The following is a 21,028-nucleotide window of genomic DNA, read 5'->3' on the forward strand; positions in this document are numbered from 1 at the left end:
GATTTTATAAACCTCTATAAGGTCACCCCCTCAGCCTCCGACGCTCCAGGGAAAACAGCCCCAGCCTGTTCAGCCTCTCCCTGTAGCTCAAACCCACCAACATCCTTGTAAATCTTTTCTGAACCCTTTCAAGTTTCACAACATCTTTCCGATAGGAAGGAGACCAGAATTTCACACAATATTCCAACCGTGGCCTAACAATGTCCTGTCCAGCCGCAACATGACCTCCCAAATTCCTCCTCAACTTTCGTTGAAATCTGCTCCCCCGCCCCCCCATTTTGAAGCTGTTCCCCCTAGGTCTAGTTTCAGTGGGAACAACCTCCCTGCTTCTATTTTATCTATTCCCGTCACCATTTCATATGTTTCTACAAGATGCCCCCCACCCACCTTCATTCTTCTGAATTCCAGCGAGTGCAGTCCCAGTCTATTCAGTCTCTCCAGATAAACCAAATCCTGTGGCGGACTCTGGTCTGAGGTGTTTGCCTTGCAGAAGGCAGTTAAAAACAAAAGATTATCCACATACGGGGAACGTTCGCTTTTGGAAAGACAAGATTTTTACGACGTCCTCATTGACATTTTGAGACGACTCAAAATCAACACAACAGATCACGAGCAAAACCGACGCAGTGTAGAAAATCCCGTGCAAGGGCTGTACAAAACACTACATCGGACAAACAGGAAGACAGCTAACGATCCGCATCCATGAACACCAACTAGCCACGAAACGACATGACCAGCTATCCTTAGTAGCCACACACGTAGATGACAAGCAACATGAGTTTGACTACTATTATAGGACAAGCCAAACAGAGAACAGCCAGGGAATTCCTAGAGGCGTGGCACTCATCCACAGATTCAATCAATAAACACATCACTTGGACCCGATATACCGGCCACTGCAGCGGACAACCAGTAGAGACAAACCACTACAAATGCCGGAGGAAACATCACAGAAGCGCTTCACAGGAGGCTCCCAAGCACTGAGGATGTCACCTAGACAGGGGACGAAACGTCTGCAACACAAATTCCCAGCTCGGCGAACAGAACCACAACAACAGATCATATTGCAGAGGTTTACGAAATCATCAGGGGCAAGGATAGGTGGGGGGGGGGGGGGGAGTCCAAAACTAGAAGGGCATAGCTTTAAGACGAGAGTATCGTAGTGAATAAGAAGGGTCGAGAGGGATATGGGCCAAGTGCTGGCAAGTGGAACTAGATTAGGTTAGGACGTGTTAGGCTAAATGGTCTGCGTCCGTGCTGTCATGTCTATGGCTCTAATACCTCAGAGGTGTAAGTCAGTCAGATGTGACATTCCCAGGCACGGATTCAATGGACCGAACGGCCTTATTATGTGCGACGACAACAAATGACCCAGACGTCAGGACGCCAAATACAAATTGGTGGGACAATGCGAAACTTGGATGAACGTTGGAGTAGCAGGGGTGAAGTGTTCCCCTTTGAGAGGATCGATTCTGAGACAGACACAGAGTGGGGCAGGAGGGATGGGTGGGGGGGGTGCACGTTCACAAATCTTCGACATTGATAAGAATGAATAAAGTTTAAAGAGTGCGTGCACCTGGCTTGTATCTAGAACAAAGCCGGACAAGGTGGTGAGAAGATTTACTCGGATGTTGCTGGGGATGGAGGGTTTGGGTTGTGAGAGGCTGTGACTTGTTTCATTGCAGCATGGGAAAGGTGAGTTCTAAGAGGTTTCTAACTTCATGGGGGAGCGGGGAGCGCTGTAGATAAGGTGAATGGCAGGTGTATTTTCCCCCAGGCAGCGGATTTCAAGACTTTTAAAGGAGAAAGTGAGGACTCCAGATGCTGGATTCCTTCCTGAAGAAGGGCTCATGCCCAGAACGTCGATTCTCCTGCTCCTCGGATGCTGCCTGGCCTGCTGCGCTTTTCCAGCACCACACTTTTCAACACTGGCGTATTTTTGAAGGTGAGGGGTGGGGGGGGGTAGTTTTCAAAGAGATGAGAGGGACAATTTTTGTTTTATACAGAGGGAGGAGTGTGTGTGTGTGTGTGTAATGAACTTCCAGAGAAGTGGTGGATGCGTGTACAGTTAGAACGCTTGGAATGAAGAAAGAAAAGGGTTTGGGACAACATAGGCCGGGAGAGGCAGGCAGGCCTGGTTTAAGCTTGGGGATTATGAACGGGTTGGACTGTGAAAGGTCGGTTGCCGTGTTGGATAACTCTATGACGACAAATGGCTGCCGCAGTTCAGTTTCTGGTCAATGTCCGTGAGTGAGGGACGGGAGTGCCACTGAATATCAAGAGGCGAGAGTTAGACTTTGCCCTCGGGGACTGTGACGGGGACTTGCGTGGTATCACCCGAGCTCCTGCCTCGTTTTGAGTCGAGTGAAGCTGCAGATGGTCTTCACGCACACCAGGAGGCGTGTTGTGACCACAGGGAGTGTGTGTGCAGGGTCCATCAGGCAATGCTTTGTATAGCCAGCTGGAGGCATGTTCAGCACGGTCCTCCCTCCTTCTGTCAACTGAAGCATGACGAATTGCAGGGCGTGTGAATTAATGCATTAACCCTTTCATTATCCAGGGGACGAGAAGTTTGCCAACTCATCCAATGTTCTGGACACTTATACTCCATGTAAAAACACAGTAAATAGTGGGAAACATAATGTGGCGGTTATAAATGTTAGTGTTAGACTTTATTTACAGCATAACGGTGGCTCAGTGGTTAGCACCGCTGCCTCACAGCATCAAGGACCCGGCTTCGGTTCCATCTCGGGCGACTGTCTGTGTGTGGGGTTTGCACATTCTCCCCGTATCTGTGTGGGATTGCTCCCATAGTCCAAAGATGTGCAGGTTAGGGTCGATTGGCTGTGCTAAATTGTCCCATAGTGCTCAGGGATGTGCAGGTTAGGGTGGATTGACCATGCTAAATTGTCCCATAGTGCTCAGGGATGTGCAGGTTAGGGTGGATTGGCCATGCTAAATTATCCATAGTGTTCAGCGATGTGCAGGTTAGGGTGGATTGGCCATGCTAAATTACCCATAAGTGTTCAGGGATGTGCAGGTTAGGGTGGATTGGCCATGCTAAATTACCTATAGTGTTCAGGGATGTGCAAGTTAGGGTGGATTGACCATGCTAAATTATCCATAGTGTTCAGGGATGTGCAGGTTAGGGTGGATTGGCCATGCTAAATTGTCCCATAGTGCTCAGGGATGTGCAGGTTAGGGTGGATTGGCCTTGCTAAATTACCCATAAGTGTTCAGGGATGTGCAGGTTAGGGTGGATTGGCCGTGCTAAATTACCTATAGTGTTCAGGGATGTGCAGGTTAGGGTGGATTGGCCATGCTAAATTACCCAAAGTTCTCTGGGATCTATAGGTTAGTTGCATAAGTCAGGGGGAATATGTAGGGGAATGGGTCTCAGTGGGATCCTCTTGGAGGGTCGATGTGGACTTGTTGGGTCACACTGTCGGGGTTCTAATTCAAAATAAATCTCTTCAATGATAACGCAAATTTCCCTTCAATAAAACAGCCTTTTCATTTGCAACTGATTACCTGGATATTGCTGTAGATCACGGTATTTGAGGAGATCACCTCAAAATTGTTGATATTTTCTGTGGCCCTTCGATCGAACATTGAAATTTGTAAAAACCAATATAATTGGACAGAACTTGCACGGTAAACCTCGCAGTGTTTTGTGGGTCATAATGTTTGTCTTCCTGGTCTGTCGGGAAGTTGGTTCACAAGGTAACCGTACGGACATCAGGTCAGAATCAAGATCCCATTCCCATTTCCCAAGAGATAGGGTGGCACAGTGGCTCAGTGGTTCGCCCAACTGCCTCATGGCGCCAGGGAAGCAGGTTCGATTCCAGCCTCGGGCCACTGTCTGTGTGGAGTTTGCACATTCTCCTTGTGTCAGCGTGGGTTACCTCAGAGTGCTCCAGTTTCCTCCCACAGTCCAAAGATGTGCAGGTTAGGATGGATTGACCACGCTAAATTGCCCATAGGGATGTGTAGGTTTGGTGCATTAGTCAGGGGCAAATACAGAGGATAGGGAAATGTGTCTGGGTGGGTTACTCTTCGGAGGGTCGGTGTGGACTTGTTGGGCCGAAGGGCCTGTTTCCACACTGTAGGGATTCTACTTCAGTCAGCTTCCAGCCCGGACTGGTTCCGAGCACTTCCCAGGAATCCTCCCGCTTGTCTGAAGAACAGGACTTGGGGGTCACAGCACTCCGAAAGGAGTTGCCTTGGGCAGAGTGGGTTACCCAGGGGGAAATGTAGAGTTGGTCATTCGGTCACCTTGAGGATAGTGAACAGTGCGGACTCCTTATCTACGCAAGGATCTACGCAGGAAGGCAACTAAGTGATGGGCCAAAGGGCCTGTTCATGTGCTGCTTTCTGATCGAAGATAGATTCATCAGACTGATGGTGGAGATGGTGGGCTATCTGATGAGAGGAGATTAGGACTGTCTTCCCTCAGGTCTCGGGGACTGGAGTTGATCTGGGTCAAGCGCATGGAATTCTCAAGGGGCATAGCAGAGAAAAGGGAAGAAATTCTGTTTCTCCCAGGCCCAGGGAAGCTCAATTTCTTAGATTCGGAATACTCCAAAGGGGTGAGGTGTACACTCTTAAGAGTCAGCACGGACAACAGACCCTTCGGTCCAACTCATCCATGCCAACCAGATATCCCAATCCAATATAGTCCCATTTGCCAGCACCCGGCCCATATCCCTCCAAACCCTTCCTACTCATATACCCATCCAGATTCCTTTTAAATGTTGTCATTGTACCAGCCACCACCACTTCCTCTGGCAGCTCATTCCATACACGTACCACCCTCTGTGTGAAAAAGTTGCCCCTTAGGTCTCGTTTATATCTTTCCCCTCTCACCTCAAACCAATGCCCTCTAGTTCTGGGCTCCCTCAGGGAAAAGACTTTGTCTACTTACCCTATCCATGCCCCATCATGATTTTATAAACCTCTCTAAGATCACCCCTCCAACATCCTTGTCAATCTTTTCTGCACCCTTTCAAGTTTGACCACAAATGTTCCTGTAGCAGAATTGAACGCAATATTCCAACAGTGGCCTAACCAATGTCCTGTACAGCCGCAACATGACCTCCCAACTCCTGTACTCAATACTCTGACCAATAAAGGAAAGCATACCAAACGCCTTCTTTTGGGAATATTGGAAAGGATGAATATAGATAAGTCTCCTGGGCCTGATGGCATTTACCCCAGGATCCTATGGGAAGCTAGGGAGGAGATAGCAGAGCCATTGGCCTGGATTTTTATGTCGTCGTTGTCAACAGGAATAGTACCAGAGGACTGGAGGATAGCGAATGTGGTCCCATTGTTCAAGAAAGGGAGTAGGGATAGCCCTAGCAACTATAGGCCAGTGAGTCTGACTTCAGTGGTGGGCAAAGTCTTAGAGAGAATGGTAAGGGATAAGATTTATGAACATCTGGGTAGGAATAACGTGATCAGGGATAGCCAGCAAGGTTTTGTGAAGGGCAGGTCGTGCCTCACAAACCTTATTGAGTTCTTTGAGAAGGTGACTAAGGAAGTGGATGAGGGTAAAGCAGTAGATGTTGTGTATATGGATTTTAGTAAGGCGTTCGATAAGGTTCCCCATGGTAGGCTAATGCTAAAACTTCGGAGGTATGGCATTGAGGATACATTAGAGGTTTGGATTAGGAATTGGCTGGCTGGAAGGAGACAGAGGGTAGTAGTTGATGGATTATGTTCATCTTGGAGCGCAGTTACTAGCGGTGTACCACAAGGATCTGTTTTGGGACCATTGCTTTTTGTTATCTTTATAAATGATCTAGAGGAAGGACTTGAAAGCTGGGTAAGCAGGTTTGCGGATGACACAAAAGTCGGTGGAGTTGTGGATAGTGAGGAAGGAAGTGGTAGGTTACAGCGGGATATAGATAAGTTGCAGAGCTGGGCGGAAATGTGGCAAATGGAATTCAATGTAGCTAAGTGCGAAGTCGTTCACTTTGGTAGGAATAACAAGATGATGGATTACTGGGCTAATGGTAGGCTACTTGGTAGTGTGGATGAGCAGAGGGATCTTGGTGTCCATGTACACAGATCTCTGAAAGTTGCCACCCAGGTAAATAGTGCTGTGAGGAAGGCATATGGTGTACTGGGCTTTATTGGCAGAGGAATTGAGTTCCGGAGTCCTGAGGTCATGTTGCAGTTGTATAAGACTCTGGTGCGGCCTCATCTGGAGTATTGTGTGCAGTTTTGGTCGCCATACTATAGGAAGGATGTGGAAGCTTTAGAACGAGTGCAGAGGAGGTTTACCAGGATGTTGCCTGGAATGGTAGGAAAATCTTATGAGGAAAGGCTGAGGCACTTGGGGCTGTTCTCATTGGAGAAGAGAAGGTTTAGGGGAGATCTGATAGAAGTGTATAAGATGATTAGGGGTTTAGATAGGGTAGATACTAGGAACCTTTTACCGCTAATGGAGTCAGGTGTTACTCGGGGACATAGCTTTAAATTAAGGGGTGGTAGGTATAGGACAGATGTTAGGGGTAGATTCTTCACACAGCGGGTTGTGAGTTCATGGAATGCCCTGCCCGTATCAGTGGTGAACTCTCCTTCTTTATGGTCATTTAAGCGGGCATTGGATAGGCATTTGGAAGTTATTGGGCTAGTATAGGTTAGGTAGGATTCGGTCGGCGCAACATCGAGGGCCGAAGGGCCTGTACTGCGCTGTATCCTTCTATGTTCTATGTTCTATATGTTCACTATCCTATCTACCTGCGACTCCACCTTCAAAGAACTCTGAACCTGCACCCCAAAGTCTCCTCATTGAACTATATGACACTCCTTCAATCATGTAGAGTCAACAAATTTGGTTTGGATGATCAAAGTACAGTTGAGAGCTGCCATCAAACATGGATTGTGTACCGTTGATTAATTGCATCTAATCTTGGGAGGTCGAGATCAGACCAGTTACGAACACATGATTGAAGGAGTGTCATATAGTTCAATGAGGAGACCTTGGAGTGCAGGTTCAGAGTTCTTTGAAGGTGGAGTCACAGGTAGATAGGAGAGTGAAGAAGGCATTTGGTATGCTTTCCTTTATTGGTCAGTGCATTGAGTACAGGAGTTGGGAGGTCATGTTGTGGCTGTACAGGACATTGGTTAGGCCACTGTTGGAATATTGCGTTCAATTCTGGTCTCCTTTCTATCGGAAAGATGTTGTGAAAGGGTTCAGAAAAGATTTACAAGGATGTTGGAGGGTTTGAGCTACAGGGAGAGGCTGGGGCTGTTTTCCCTGGAGCGTCGGAGGCTGAGGGGTGACCTTATAGAGGTTTATAGAATCATGAGGGGGCATGGATAGGGTAAATAGACAAAGTCTTTTCCCTGAGGGAGCTCAGAACTAGAGGGACACAGGTTTAGGGTGAGAGGGAAAAGATATAATAGGGACCTAATGTCTGGAATGAGCTGCCAGAGGAAGTGGTGGAGGCTGGTACAATTGCAACATTTAAAAGGCATCTGGATGGGTATATGAATAGGAAGGGTTTGGAGGGATATGGGCCGGGTGCTGGCAGATGGGACTAGATTGGATTGGGATATCTGGTTGGCATGGATGAGTTGGACCGAAGGGTCTGTTTCCGTGCTGATTCTTAAGAGTGTACACCTCACCCCTTTGGAGTATTCTGAATCTAAGAAATTGAGCTTCCCTGGGCCTGGGAGAAACAGAATTTCTTCCCTTTTCTCTGCCATGCCCCTTGAGAATTCCATGCGCTTGACCCAGATCAATTCCAGTCCTCGAGACCTGAGGGAATATAGTCGCCCCACGTCAATCTCCGCCCCCACAACCAACTCCGCCCCCACGACCAACTCCACCCCTATGACTAACTCTGCTCCCACTCCCAGCTCCAGCCCCACACCAGGTCCTAGCTCCCAGCCCTGCCGTATTTTCACCATCCCTCCAGACCTCCCCTCTCTGAGGATGAACGATCAGTCCTCAGCAGAGGCCTCACCTTCATTCCCCTACGCCCTCGGACTAATGAGTTCAACACGCGGCGAGATATTGAACAATTCATCCACCACCTTCGCCTCCTTGCTCACGCTTTCAACCAGGTCTCTTGCCCACCCTCTGACGACCCCTTCTCCCGCCTCCAACACACCCCATCCACCTAGATACCCCGTGCTGGCCTCTTACCCGCCCTCGATCTCTTCATAACCAACTGCCGCCGCGACATTAACCGCCTCAACCTCTCCACCCCTCTCACCCACTCCAACCTCTCACCCTCGGAACGTGCAGCCCTCCACTCCAACCCCAACCTCACCATCAAACCTGCGGACAAGGGAGGCGCGGTAGTAGTTTGGCGCACCGATCTTTATACCGCTGAAGCTAGACGCCAACTCGCCGACACCTCCTCCGACTGCCCCCTTGACCGTGACCCCACCTCCCACCACCAAACCATCATCTCCCAGACCATCCATAACCTCATCACCTCAGGGGAATCTCCCATCCACCACCTCCAACCTCATAGTCCCACAAGCCCGCATCGCCCGTTTCTAGCTCCTGCCCAAAATCCACAAACCTGACTGCCCCGGCCGACTCATTGTCTCAGCCTGCTCCTGCCCCACCGAACTCATCTCTGCATACCTCGACACGGTCCTGTCCCCCTTAGTCCAAGAACTCCCCACCTACGTTCGGGACACCACCCAAGCCCTCCACCTCCTCCATGATTTTCGCTTCCCCGGTCCCCAACGCCTTATCTTCACCAAGGACATCCAGTCCCTGTACACCTCCATCCCCCATCACGAAGTACTCCAAGCCCTCCGCTTCTTCCTTTCCCGCCGTACCAACCAGTACCCTTCCACTGACACCCTCCTTCGACTGGTCCTCACTCTTAACAACTTCCCCTTTCAATCCTCCCACTTCCTCCAAACCAAAGGAGTAGCCATGGGCACCCGCATGGGCCCCAGCTATGCCTGCCTCTTCGTAGGATATGTGGAACAGTCCATCATCCGCAGCTATACTGGCACCACCCCCCACCTTTTCCTCCGCTACATCGATGACTGCATCGGCGCTGCCTCGTGCTCCCACGAGGAGGTTGAACAGTTCATCAACTTTACCAACACCTTCCACCCCGACCTCAAATTTGACCTGGACTGTCTCAGACTCCTCCCTCCCCTTCCTAGACCTTTCCATGTCTATCTCGGGCAACTGACCTAACACGGACATTTACTACAAACCGACCGACTCCCACAGCTACCTGGACTACACCTCCTCCCACCCTGCCCCCTGTAAAAACGCCATCCCATATTCTCAATTCCTTCATCTCCGCCGCATCTGCTCCCAGGAGGACCAGTTCCAATACCGTACAACCCAGATGGTCTCCTTCTTCAAGGACCGCAGATTCCCCCCAGACGTGATCGATGATGCCCTCCACCGCATCTCCTCCACTTCCCGCACCTCCGCCCTTGAGTCCCGCCCCTCCAATCCCCACCAGGACAGAACCCCACTGGTCCTCACCTCCCACCCCACCAACCTCCGGATACATCGTATCATCCGCCGTCATTTCCGCCACCTCCAAACGGACCCCACCACCAGAGATATATTTCCCTCCCCTCCCCTATCAGCTTTCCGGAGAGACCACTCCCTCTGCGACTCCCTCGTCAGGTCCACACCCCCCACCAACCTAACCTCCACTCCCGGCACCTTCCCCTGCAACTGCAAGAAATGCAAAACTTGCGCCCACACCTCCCCCCTCACTTCCCTCCAAGGTCCCAAGGGATCCTTCCATATCCGCCACAAATTCTCCTGCACCTCCACACACATCATTTACTGCATCCGCTGCACCCGATGTGGCCTCCTCTACATTGGGGAGACAGGCCGCCTACTTGCGGAACGTTTCAGGGAACACCTCTGGGACACCCGGACCAACCAACCCAACCACCCCATGGCGCAACACTTTAACTCCCCCTCCCACTCCACCAAGGACATGCAGGTCCTTGGCTCCTCCATTGCCAGACCATAGCAACACGATGGTTGGAGGAAGAGCGCCTCATCTTCCGCCTGGGAACCCTCCAACCACACGGGATGAACTCAGATTTCTCCAGTTTCCTCATTTCCCCTCCCCCCCACCTTATCTCAGTCCCAACCCTCGAACTCAGCACCGGCTTCCTAACCTGCAATCTTCTTCCTGACCTCTCCACCCCCACCCCACTCCGGCCTATCACCCTCACCCTCACCTCCTTCCACCTATCGTATTCCCAGCACCCCTCCCCCAAATTCCTCCACTCCCCCCCAACCTTTTATCTCAGCCCGCTGGGCACACCAGCCTCATTCCTGAAGAAGGCCCGAAAGGTCGAATCTCCTGCTTCTCGGATGCTGCCTGGCCTGTTGCGCTTTTCCAGCACTGCACTTTTCAACTCTGGAATATAGTCCCAGTCTCCTCAATCTCTCCTCATCAGATAGTCTCCACGATCAATCTGATGAATCTTTCTTGAAACAGCAAGCAGCACAAGATCAGGCCCTTTGGCCCATCACTTAGTTGCCCTCCTGCAGATCCTTGCGTAGGTAAGGAGTCCGCACTGTTGGCGATACGGACGCCAATGACCAAATGTCCCTGGGAAGTGCAGACACTTACTGGAGCAGGGGCCGGTGGTGCTGCATGGCACAGTAGAATCTTTTCGGGCCCGATGTGCGCCCCAGGGTCTGGAATGCATCATTGACCAGACGCCCCCATTTTAATTTGGTCAGTTCCATGTTTCCTTCTGTAAGTTTCCATGGGCCATGAATTTGGGTTTCTCGCGAGGCTCCCCCATCAGGGAGTGTTTACAAAGTAATAGAGGGTGTTTTACTTCCCGTTTAAAGGAGTAGAGGGAGGTTTACTCCTTACCCAAACCCGTGCTGTCCCTGCCCTGGGAGTGTTCGATGGAGAGGACAGTGTAGAGCGAGCTTTACTCTGTATCTAACCCCATGCTGTCCCTGTCCTGAGAGTGTTTGATGGGGGGACAGTGTAGAGGGAGCTTTACTCTGTATCAAACCCCATGCTGTCTCTGTCCTGGGAGTGTTTGATGGGGGGGGACAGTGTAGAGAGAGCTTTACTCTGTATCTAACCCCGTGCTGTCCCTGTCCTGGGAGTGTTTGATGGGGGACAGTGTAGAGAGAGCTTTACTCTGTATCTAACCCTGTGCTGTCCCTGCCCTGGGAGTGTTTGATGGGGGGACAGTGTAGAGGGAGCTTTACTCTGTATCTAACCCCGTGCTGTTCCTGTCCTGGGAGTGTTTGATGGGGACAGTGTAGAGGGAGCTTTACTCTGTATCTAACCCCGTACTGTCCCTGTCCTGGGAGTGTTTGATGGGGGGGACAGTGTAGAGGGAGCTTTGCTCTGTATCTAACCCCATGCTGTCTCTGTCCTGGGAGTGTTTGATGGGGGGGGGACAGTGTAGAGGGTGCTTTACTCTGTATCTAACCCCGTGCTGTTCCTGTCCTGGGAGTGTTTGATGGGGACAGTGTAGAGGGAGCTTTACTCTGTATCTAACCCCGTACTGTCCCTGTCCTGGGAGTGTTTGATGGGGGGACAGTGTAGAGGGAGCTTTGCTCTGTATCTAACCCCATGCTGTCTCTGTCCTGGGAGTGTTTGATGGGGGGGGACAGTGTAGAGGGTGCTTTACTCTGTATCTAACCCCGTGCTGTTCCTGTCCTGGGAGTGTTTGATGGGGACAGTGTAGAGGGAGCTTTACTCTGTATCTAACCCTGTACTGTCCCTGTCCTGGGAGTGTTTGACGGGGGACAGTGTAGAGAGAGCTTTACTCTGTATCTAACCCCGTGCTGTCCCTGTCCTGGGAGTGTTTGATGGGGGAGCAGTGTAGAGGGAGCTTTACTCTGTATCTAACCCCATGCTGTCCCTGTCCTGGGAGTGTTTGATGGGGGGGACAGTATAGAGAGAGCTTTACTCTGTATCTAACCCCATACTGTCCTTGCCTGTGTCGTATTTTCTTGGATGGAGGCACTGGGCTAAGGGGAGACCCATTTGCCTGTTCCCTTGGGTCACCACGGCCTTACGTTCGTTGAGTGAAATCCCATTATATTCCAAACTGGATCCTGCATTTAGCATGCGGCCTGCAGCAGATATGAGACAGTTGCAAGACTTCCCTGCCATCTCAGTGTCGAAATGGTCCGTCAATTCACCCGTGGGAGCTCTGGTAGTCACTGTCAGCCTGTCACAGGACTGTTCCAGCTCAGTTGCTGGCCATTCGACCCGTCCTGGACTGTGCTGTTCGCTCCTCTACCTCTCCTTTCCCACAGCCCGGCCAACCCCCATGTCTCTTGACCGCCCTGACGGTCCCAGGACTTCAAGATAGGACAGTGTGGGGAGAAAAGGCCTAACAATTGGGGTGTCACGGTGGCTCAGTGGTCAGCACCGCTGCCTCACAGCGCCAGGGACTCGGGTTCGATTCCAGCCTCGGGTGACTGTCTGTGTGGAGTTTGCACATTCTCCCCCGTGTCTGTGTGGGTTTCCCCTGGTGCTCTGGTTTCCTCCCACAGTCCAAAGATGTACGGTTCAGGGTGAATTGGCCATGCTAAATTACCCATAGTGCTCAGGGTTGTGCAAGTTAGGGTGGATTGGCCGTGCTAAATTACCCATAGTATTCGGGATGTGCAGGTTAGGGTGGATTGGCCATGCTAAATTACCCATAGTGCTCAGGGGTGTGCAAGTTAGGGTGGATTGGCCGTGCTAAATTACCCATAGTATTCGGGATGTGCAGGTTAGGGTGGATTGGCCATGCTAAATTACCCATAGTGCTCAGGGGTGTGCAGGTTAGGGTGGATTGGCCATGCTAACTTACCCACAGTGTTAGTTGCATTAGTCAGAGGGAAATGGGTGAGGGGGGTTACCCTTTGAAGGGTAGGTGTAAACTTGTTGGGCCAAATGGCCTGTTTCAACGCTGTAGGGAATCCAATCTAACCTCATTGGCACACTACTGACCCAGAACTTCCTGACCCCAACTCTCAGTTCCTAACACCCCCTGCTTTTCCTTTCCTGGCCAGTGTTATCCCTATCCACCCCAACCTTTCCCTTACCCCCACCCCTGCCGTTTTATGCAAACGTTCTTTTTCTTCCTTGTCAGCTCCAAGTTCGGTTTGTCCAATACCCTTCTCTCTCTCCAGTTTCATAAATGCCAACACCTCCCGACCCTGCAGCCAATGGATCAGATTCCTTACAGTGTGGAAACAGGCCCTTCAGCCCCACAAGTCCACACCGACCCTTCGAAGAGCAACCCACCTGGACTCATTTCCCTACATTTACCCCGACTAATGCACCTAACACCATGGTCACGGCCAATTCACACTGCCCTGCACATCCCTGAGCACTATGGGTAATTTAGCACGGCCAATTCACACTGCCCTGCACATCCCTGAGCACTATGGGTAATTTAGCATGGCCAATTCACACTGCCCTGCACATCCCTGAGCACTATGGGTAATTTAGCATGGTCAATCCACCCTAACCTGCACATCCCTGAGCACTATGGGTAATTTAGCACGGCCAATTCACACTGCCCTGCACATCCCTGAGCACGATGGGTAATTTAGCATGGCCAATCCACCCTAACCTGCACATCCCTGAGCACTATGGGTAATTTAGCATGGCCAATCCACCCTAACCTGCACATCCGTGAGCACTATGGGTAATTTAGCACGGCCAATTCACACTGCCCTGCACATCCCTGAGCACTATGGGTAATTTAGCATGGCCAATCCACCCTAACCTGCACATCCCTGAGCACTATGGGTAATTTAGCATGGTCAATCCACCCTAACCTGCACATCCCTGAGCACTATGGGTAATTTAGCATGGTCAATCCACCCTAACCTGCACATCCCTGAGCACTATGGGTAATTTAGCACGGCCAATTCACCCTGACCTGCACATCCTCTGGACTGTGGGAGGAAACCGGAGCAGCCAGAGGAAACCCACACAGCCACGGGGGAGAATGTGCAAACTCCACACATACAGTCGCCCGAAGCTGGAATCGAACCCAGGTTTCTGGTGCTGTAAGGCAGCAGTGTTAACCACTGAGCCACCGTGCCGCCCCCCTACATACATACATAGCAGCTTGCACTGTTTTGTTCTTTGTGAAATGGACTAAGAGTCCTTGTGATTTTAAAAACACCAGAACTGAGACAAGAAAGCTCAGTCAGCGGGCCTGCTCTCCACCCTTCCTGCCTGATCGAGTCCGCACGTCCCACAAACTGCCCTTACTCCATGTTAACATCCTGCAGCATTTCGCTGAGCAAAGACTTCCTCCAAAGTGAAACGTTCCGCAGTTCCACAGCCCAGCTTGCCTCAGACCAGCTCCTTATGTGGCTCTAGGATCCTGGTCCCCATCAGCTAGGTGCACCCTATTAGTGTTGTTTATGTGTCTCTCCCACGTTGGGGCTTTTAATTACTGTAAGGTTGAACCTTAGCTCATTGGACAATGCTCTTTCTCTGGGTAATAGGAGCGGGAGTAGGTCATTTAAGTTTTAAGATCATCGTGTCATAGAATCGTACAGCACAGAAACGGACCCTTCAGTCCAACCCTTCCCTGCTGATCCAGATATCCCAACGTAATCTAGTCCCATTTGCCAGCACTTGGCCCATGTCCCTCCAAACCCTTCCTATTCATATACCCATCCAGATGCCTGTTAAATGCTGTCATTGTACCAGCCTCCACCACTTCCTCTGGCAGCTCATTCCACACACGTACCACCCTCTGTGTGAAAACGTTGCCCCTCCTCCCTTTATATCTTTCCCCTCTCACCCTAAACCTATGCCCCTCTAGTTCTGGACTCCCCCACCCCAGGGGGAGTCTATTTACCCTATCCATGCTCCCCTCATCATTTTATAACCCTCTGTAAAGTCACCCCCTCAGCCTCTGACGCTCCAGGGAAAACTGCCCTGGCTTATCCCCGTCGCTCAAACCCTCCAACATCCTTGTCGATCTTTTCCGAACCCTTTCAAGTTTCATAACATCCTACCGATAGGAAGGAGACCAGAAACACCCGCAATATTATTTTGTCTCTCAACGCTACACGCCTGTACAGCCCTCGATAATCTTCTAGACCCCTTGGGCGTCAAGAATTTAATTATCTCTGCCTTAAAAAATATTTGAAGATTTTGCGGTCAATGCCTTTTGAGGATAGGAACTCCAAAGGCGCTCAGGCCTCCGAAAGGAAAGATATATTTCTTCATCTTTGCCTCAGTTGGCTTATTTTTAAACATTGATTCCTCATTCTGCGTTCTCCCACAAGACAAAAAGTTCTTTTCCACTTCCATCCCATCAGAATCTGATCTGAAGCTTCTAAATTCCAGGAAGATTATATTGCCTACAGTGTGGAAACAGGCCCTTCGGCCCAACCAGTCCACACCGACCCTCCGAAGAGTAACCCGCCCAGAAAACCATTTCCCTCTGACTAATGCACCTAACACTACGGGTAATTCAGCATGGCCAATTCACCCTGACCAGCACATCCCTGAGCACTATGGGTAACTTAGCACGGCCAATCACCCTAACCTGCACATCCCTGAGCACTATGGGTAATTTAGCATGGCCAATCCACCCTAACCTGCACATCCCTGAGCACTATGGGTAATTTAGCATGGCCAATTCACCCTAACCTGCACATCCCTGAGCACTATGGGTAATTTAGCATGGCCAATTCACCCTAACCTGCACATCTTTGTGACTCTGGGAGGAAACCCACACAGACACGGGGGAAGAATGTGCAAACTCCACACAGACAGTTGCCCGAGGCTGGAATCGAACCTGGGACCATGGTGCTGTGAGGCAGCAGTGCTAACCACTGAGCCACCCTAAGTGGTGTCCTGCAGGGATTCAGCACTGGGACCCCGGTTGTCTGTAATATATGCCAATGATTTGGGAGATAATGTAGGTGGATGGAGGATGACACAAAGGTTGGGGGAACTGCGGACTGTGAGACAGATTGCCAGAGGATGGGGAAGAGTATAGATCGGCTGGAGAGTTGGGCAGTGAAATGGCAGATGGAGTTCAGTCCAGACCAATGGCAGAACCCTTAGCAGTGACAAAATGCAGAGGGACCTAGGCATGCAGGCCCACAGTTCCCTGAAAGTGATGGCTCAAGGTGGGTAAAGTACACCACCTAGATGTACAGGGATCGTCAATCCCTGATGAAAGGCTTTTGCCTGGAACGTTGATTTTCCTGCTCCTCGGATGTGCTTTTCCAGAAGCCCTCTCTCGACAGAAGATGTGGGATCAGTTCATTCCTTAAAGGAAGAAAGATCCCAGGAGGAGGCATGGGCGGCCGTGGCTGACGAGGAAAGTTAAGAAACATATAAAGTTAAAAGAGAAAAAGTATAACACAGCAAAGATAAGTGGGTAAATGGAGGACTGGGAAGCTTTTAAAGAACAACAGAGGATTACTAAGAAGGAAATACGCAGAGTAAAAATGAGGTACGAAGGTAAACTGGCCAAAAATGTAAAGGAGGAGAATAAAAGTTTTTTTAGGTATGTGAAAGGCAAGAAAATGGTTAAGACTAACATTGGGCCCTTGAAGACAGAAACAGGGGGATATATTACGGGGAACAAAGAAATGGCAGAAGAATTGAATTGGTATTTCAGATCTGTGTTCACTGGGAAGACACAAGCAATCTCCCTGAGGTAACAGTGGCTGAAGGACCTGAACTTAAGGGAATTTATATTTGCCAGGATTTGGTGTTGGAGAGACTGTTAGGTCTGAAGGTTGATAAGTCCCCGGGGCCTGATGGTCTACATCCCAGGCTACTGAAGGAGGTGTCTCGAGAAATCGTGGATGGGTTGGTGATTATTTTCCAGAGTTTGATAGATTCAGGATTAGTTCCTGCGGATTGGAGGGTGGCTAATGTTGTACCACTTTTTAAGAAAGGTGGGAGAGAGAAAGCAGGAAATTATAGACCAGTTAGTCTGACCTCAGTGGTGGGAAAGATGCTGGAGTCTATATAAAGGATGAAATTATGACATATCTGGATAATAGTAACAGGATAGGACAGAGTCAGCATGGATTTATGAAGTGGAAATCATGCTTGACTAATCTTCTGGAATTTTTTGAGGATGTAACTCTGAAGATGGACGAGGGAGATCCAGTAGATGTAGTGTACCTGGACTTTCAGAAAGCTTTTGATAAAGTCCCACATAGGAGGTTAGTGAGCAAAATTAGGGCACATGGTATTGGGGGCAAAGTGCTAACTTGGATTGAAAGTTGGTTGGCTGACAGGAAACAAAGAGTAGTGATAAACGGCCCCATTTCGGAATGGCAGGCAGTGACCAGTGGGGTACCGCAGGGATCAGTTCTGGGACCGCAGCTTTTTACAATATATATTAATGATATAGAAGAAGGTATTAATAGTAACATTAGCAAATTTGCTGATGATACTAAGCTGGGTGGCAGGGTGAAATGTGATGAGGATGTTAGGAGATTACAGGGTGATCTGGACAGGTTAGGTGAGTGGTCAGATGCATGGCAGATGCAGTTTAATGTGGATAAATGTATGGTTATCCACTTTGGTGGCAAGAACAGGAAGGCAGATTACTACCTAAATGGAATTAATTTAGGTAAAGGGGCAGTACAGAGATCTGGGTGTTCTTGTACACCAGTCAATGAAGGCAAGCATGCAGGTACAGCAGGTAGTGAAGAAGGCTAATAGCATGCTGGCCTTCATAACAAGAGGGATTGAGTATAGAAGCAAAGAGGTTCTTCTGCAGCTGTACAGGGCCCTGGTGAGACCACACCTGGAGTACTATGTGCAATTCTGGTCTCCAAATTTGAGGAAAGACATTCTGGCTACTGAGGGAGTGCAGCGTAGGTTCACGAGGTCAATTCCTGGAATGGCGGGATTACCTTACACTGAAAGACTGGAGCAACTGGGCTTGTATACCCTTGAGTTTAGAAGACTGAGAGGGGATCTGATTGAGACATATAAGATTATTAAAGGATTGGACGCTCTGGAGGCAGGAGACATGTTTCCGCTGATGGGTGAGTGCCGAACCAGAGGACACAGCTTAAAAATACGGGGTAGACCATTTAGGACAGAGATGAGGAGAAACTTCTTCACCCAGAGAGTGGTGGCTGTGTGGAATGCTCTGCCCCAGAGGGCAGTGGAGGCCCAGTCTCTGGATTCATTTAAGAAAGAGTTGGATAGAGCTCTCAAGGATAGTGGAATCAAGGGTTATGGAGATAAGGCAGGAACAGGATACTGATTGAGGATGATCAGCCATGATCATATTGAATGGTGGTGCAGGCTTGAAGGGCAGAATGGCCTACTCCTGCACCTATTGTCTATTGTCTATTGACTCATATCGCTTTGGATCTCTCTAAGAAGGAATGAATCCCCTCGCCCGTTCTCACGCGAGCTCTGGGAAAATGTATGCATCACCTTGTTCCCATTTCCTGGCACCGTTCCCACTTTCAAACTGCGAAGCTTGGGGCATTAACCTCTCTAAACCGGTTTCAAGTGACTGCTGGGCACAGTGTGGGGAGACAATAGCGTGTCCTAGGCATCACTGAACGTACCTGCCAGGCGGCTGACAGGCTTCAGTACTGACAGCAGCCACAGTCATTTACCACAGGACACAATGTCCCTCAGACAGAAACAAGCACACGGTCGAGGGCACAGAGAGTCTAAACATTGGCAAGCTGCACCACACTTTGGAATCCTGGGTAGTTGGGCCACACTTCAGAATTCTGGGTAGTTAGGCCACACTTTGGAATCCTGGGTAGTTAGGCCATACTTTGGAATCCTGGGTAGAGTTCTGGTCGCCACACTACCGGAAGGAAGGGGGCGGCTTTGGATTGGGTTCGGAAACGGTTAACCAGGATGCCACCTGATTCAGAGGGCATCAGTTGTGAGGAGAGGTTGACTGGTCGGTGACTTGGGAGGGGCGGGGTGCTTGGCATTAAAGTGAAAGGGAGTGAGTTTCAAGGCAGAGGTGAGAGGCAAGTCTTTTTTTTGACACGGGGTGGGGGGGAGTTGGTACGCGCCTGGAATGTGCTGCCGGAGGAGGCAGAGGTAAAAGCAACATTTAGGAGGCATCTTGACAGGCACATGAAGAGAAGAGTGGGACTGGGCAGAAGGTTTGGGAAGGTGCCACGTGCCCGCAGGGTCTTGTTGGGGCTGAAGGGCCTCTTCCTGTGGCCTACTAGCCTTTGCTCTTCGACAAAGGCCTGTCCAGTCTTCCCTTTTAAGGCGATGTGGTCGCTTCAGGTATTCCAGAACGTGTCGTCGGATCTGAAAACTGGGCATGCTGAACTGCCTGAGTTATATACCGGATGAGAATGTGCATTCAGGAGAGATTGACACCCTGGGGCCTAATCCACTTTGAGCGCTTGAACTCAATGGGTTAAATCTACTTGCGATGCAGAGAGAGAGAGAGAGAGAGAGGCCTCTGGACAGGATGTGTCAAGCACGCTGATAAGATCACTGAGAGCTGTTTACTCTGTCATTTGTACCCCTTTCCGGTTAGGCCGAAACCAGAAGGGTTTTCAATCACACACTAAGGGAGCCTATGAAGTGACACGGGGCGTGGGAAGTGGAGGAGGGGCGGGGGTGGGTAGGGATGTTGGGAAATCTGTTGGCTCTCTCTCTCTCCCAGGAGAAGTGAATCCCCGACAAAACCCACACACCTCCTTTCCCCTGTCAGCTGGCTCCGGGGAGAGTGGCCTGGAAATGGGCGCATCACCCAGTCCCCATTTCCTGGCACCGTTCTGGCGGGACATCAGCCGCTCTGACCCGGTTTCAGATTGACGGCCAGGGAGACAAAAGCGTGTCCTTGGCATCACTAACTGTACCTGCCAGGCAGCTGGGCAGGGTTCAGTCCTGACAGCAGCCACAGTCATTTACCACAGGACGCAATGTCCTCAAACAGAAACAAGCACACAGTCTTTTGTTTTCTCTCAAAGTGGAAAATTGTTATTAGGTTGCCAGAATCTGATTACGTGGTGTTTATTCCTCTGCAGGATTTGAGCACGGTGGGAAGCAAAGGCCTCGAGTTCTTAGCCCGTTGAAAAATCGCCCTAGAAACTAATTCGGCCCTAGGTTTAAGTGTCAATCACGGGTAGGCCCAAATGCTGAGGGGAGGCCGATTCCCTTCACAGAAGGGTCTTACTGAACCAAACAGGGTTTTTATTTTGCGACAGTCACCTTTGACCGAGACACATTTCCCATTCCGGATACATTTTGTGAACTTAAACGGGGCTGGGATAGGGATTTCATAGAAATCACGGGGTAGCAGGTGGCTCAGTGGTTAGCACTGCTGCCTTACAGCACCAGGGTCCCAGGTTCGATTCCAACCTCGGGTGACTGTCTGTGTGGAGTTTGTACATTCTCCCCGTGTCTGCGTGGGTTTCCTTCAGGTGCTCCGGTTTCCTGTCACAGTCCAAAGATGTGCAGGTTAGGGTGGATTGGCCATACTAAATTACCCATTGTGCTCAGGGATATGCAGGTTAGGGTGGATTGGCTGTGCTAAATTACCCATAGTGCTCAGGGATGTGTAGGTTAGGATGGATTGGCCGTGCTAAATTACCCATAGTGCTCAGGGATGTGCAGGTTAGGGTGGATTGGCCGTGCTAAATTACCCATAGTGCTCAGGGATGTGCAGGTTAGGATGGATTGGCCATGCTAAATTACCCATAGTGTTAGGTGCATCAATCAGGGGTAAATAGAGGGTAGGGGAATAGGTCTGGGATGGTTGCTCTTCAGAGGGTCAGTGTGGACTTAATGGGCCTGTTTCCATGCTGTAGGTATTCTTCGGCCCAACAAGTTCACACCGATCCTCCGAAAAGCAATCCACCCAGAATCATTCCCTTACCCTATATTTACCCCGGATTGATGCACCTAACCTGCACATCCCTGAGCACTATGGGTAATTTAACATGGCCAATCCACCCTGACCTGCACATCCCTGAGCACTATGGGTAATTTAGCATGGCCAATCCACCCTGACCTGCACATCCCTGAGCACTATGGGTAATTTAGCATGGCCAATCCACCCTGACCTGCACCTCCCTGAG

The sequence above is a fragment of the Hemiscyllium ocellatum genome, chromosome 48 (assembly GCF_020745735.1).
Source record: "Hemiscyllium ocellatum isolate sHemOce1 chromosome 48, sHemOce1.pat.X.cur, whole genome shotgun sequence".
NCBI classification, from domain to species: domain Eukaryota; kingdom Metazoa; phylum Chordata; class Chondrichthyes; order Orectolobiformes; family Hemiscylliidae; genus Hemiscyllium; species Hemiscyllium ocellatum.